Raw genomic sequence first — 2,920 nt, 5'->3', positions numbered from 1 at the left:
GCAAAGGGTGGGAGAGGGCGAAACAAGGCCAGCTCTGGAATAACAGAGTCTAAAGAAATGTCCTCTCCTGTGGTGTGGCTGTGGGCAGTAGTCCAGAAAGCCCACGTGTAAACAAGCAGAGGCTTCTGGAGCTAGATGGTGCCTAACTAAAATAATCTGTAGAAATAGCCACCTGGAAATGAATCTGAAATCTCAAAAGGCAAAACGAGAATGTTAGAAGTCTTTTGTTAGCTGGTCCACAGCCATTAACAGACTAACAGTTCTGTCTCTCTCATTCTTTGGCCACTGTAATTTAATTTAGAACATTTCAGATTTTTTTTTTTTATCATTATAAATGGAATCACACAATATGTATTCTTTTAGGTCTGGCTTTTTTCATTCGACATTATACCTATAAGATTCATCCATGTCAGTACTTATTTCTTTTGTGCGTATGTGTTTGTGTGTATGTGTGCGGTGTCATGTTCTATTGAATGAACATATAATATTGGACATTTGGTTTGTTCCAGCTTTTGGCTCTTCTGAATAATGCTGTTATGAACATTCTTTTATACATCTTTTTGTACACTTAAGCACTTACTTCTCTTGGCTATACAGTACATATGGGAGTAGATTTGCTAGGTCATAGAGAATACATGTGTTCCACTTTAGTAAATATTGCCAGTTTTCTAAAGTGGTTGACCCAGTTTTTCTATATCCTTGCTAACACCTGATATCATCAATCCTTTAATTTCAGCCATTTTGATGGATGTGTACTGGTATCTCATTGTTTTCATGTGTTTACACTAATAAGGGTGTTGTCTTCACATACTTATATTATGTACTTATAGGCCTTTTCATATGCTCATTGACCCTTTGGATGTCCTTTTCAATGAGTCTGTTCAACCTTGACCTTCTTACCCAGGGATGTCTCACTCACACTTGAGTGTCCATCCTTGTGTTGATTCCATCCTTGTGTTGATCGCATCTTTGTGCTGCCTCCAGAGATCCAGCTCCTAAACTCCACACTCACATATCCAACTGGCTCTTTGATATCTCTAACAAGATGACCCTCAAGATCAACATCCTGAACTGAATTTTCCATCTCTTCTTTAGCCCCAAATCCATTTTCCTTCCTTTTTTGCTCTGGCCCATCATCTTCATTCTCACTGCCCTTGTTCACAATCTCACATATCTCAAAATATTTGCAAGACCTGTTTCCTTTCCCCAACCCCCACCCCTTGCCTTGAGACCTCTTTTTCAAGTCTCATCTTACATGTCACATCCTCTGAGTTAGGTGTTTCCAATACAGTACATATGTTCCTTCTCATTGTGTCACTTATCATGCTGTGTTGTAATTACCAGTATCATTGCCTGAATCCCTGAATCAGACATCTGTTGTCTTTGCCTACTCAGTGTTCATTCTCTGCTCCTTAGTTAGTACTCTAATTTTCTCCAGGAACCATCCCCCGATTCTCAACCTGTGTGGTCTGGGTGGGGCTGCACAGAAGGGTGCTGTATATATCGCCCAGGCCTGGCTAGCCACTACCCAACTCAGGGACTGCACATAGCTGGGACACAGTAAAATGTTGCATTTTTAAGAGCATGGGCTTCGCAGTTGGTCATATCTGGGTCTTATCTCTGTCTTTTGCTTGCTTGTGTGAACTTGAACTAGTAATTTATCCTCACTGAGCCTCAGTTTTCTCCTCTGTAGAAATGGATAAAGTAATTGCTCCTGAGTTTGTCTCCGGACAATTGAAGGGGTGCCAATCACAACATATGTTAAATATTGATAGCACGTACTTTACAAGGTAGTTATGCAGATTACATGAGATAATTTCTGTAAGACATTTAGCTCAGTGATGGGCACATAGAAAGCACTCAGTAAATATGAGTTGCTCTTATTAGTTATTTTACACGAATAAGAACTTCTGATAATCATCATAATAGCAGGAGAGTATAGAGTCAGGCAAGTTAATGAGGAAAGCTTTCTGAGGCAATTCTAAGGTTTAATGAATTTGAAAGGCGAGGAGGAACCTATTTTGGCAAAGAACATCAAGGTGTTTTCGGAAGGAAGAAGAATGAACAGGTGTCCGTGTGACCAAAATGAGATACTTGGATACAACTCAGCCCTGTCCTCAGGGCACTGTTGGGCGCCTGCCAATAGTGGGGAATCCCAAAAGCTTCTCTGGCTTGGCTGCCGAAGGAAACAGACATCTCCCACAGAGAAAGGGAAGTCACAGGGCTGCTGTCTGGTGGTACCCGAGATTGAGGCCAAACCGGCCAGCAGACAGATTTCTACTGGGGCAAGGGAGCTGGCAGGGTGAAGGTCTGAGGGTCAGCCCAGGACTCTTTGGTCATGTGGGCAGCTGGGTTGGAGGTTTCTTTCTCCCTGCAAAGTTAGCAGGCCTGGTTCAGTGGCTTCTTCCCAGATGCTGAGACAGCGATCTCCTATGTGACATCCTACAGGCTCTTCTCTAGAGAAAGGAGAGCTCTATACAGGAAAGATCAAAGGGAACTATGAGAGTTTTAAAATTCTGGACTGAGCTTCCAAAAGGTCATCATGAGACTGTGGAAGTGAGCCAGACAGGCTCTTCTTTTTTTCCTTCCTTCCTACCTCCCTCTTTCTTTCTTTTGTTCTTAAAACCTAGTCTGCTGCTTTCCTGTTGGGCCAGCTATCTCCTGTCTGCCCCTCCAGATCCAGACTTCACCCTGTTCTACATCTGACTTGTTTTAACACATCAGCAGGCTCTTTTGCCTTCTGGCTTCAGACTGGGCTCAGCCAACAGGGAGTCTGGATGAAAGGCAAGAAGAGTGAGTGGCTGGGGTATTTTTTTCCTGACTCCCTCCACAGGTTGGCAGTGTGCCTTGATTGATAGTCTCTGCTCTTCTTACGGAGGCCTCTTCTCCCACGCTCCCTCCCTTTAGGTTTAGGTTCAGT

General features: G+C 43.1%; 1 pseudogene; it reads right to left on the bottom strand.

The window, feature by feature from the left end:
- Window positions 1–868: 868 nt before the first annotated feature.
- LOC105290696 overlaps window positions 869–2,920 on the bottom strand; it is a 7,825-nt pseudogene continuing 5,773 nt past the window's right edge.

Source organism: Pteropus vampyrus, unplaced genomic scaffold, assembly GCF_000151845.1.
Source record: "Pteropus vampyrus isolate Shadow unplaced genomic scaffold, Pvam_2.0 Scaffold36, whole genome shotgun sequence".
NCBI lineage: Eukaryota > Metazoa > Chordata > Mammalia > Chiroptera > Pteropodidae > Pteropus > Pteropus vampyrus.
The sequence above is the reverse complement of the archived record's forward strand: the minus strand, read 5'-3'. Positions and strand labels throughout refer to the sequence as shown.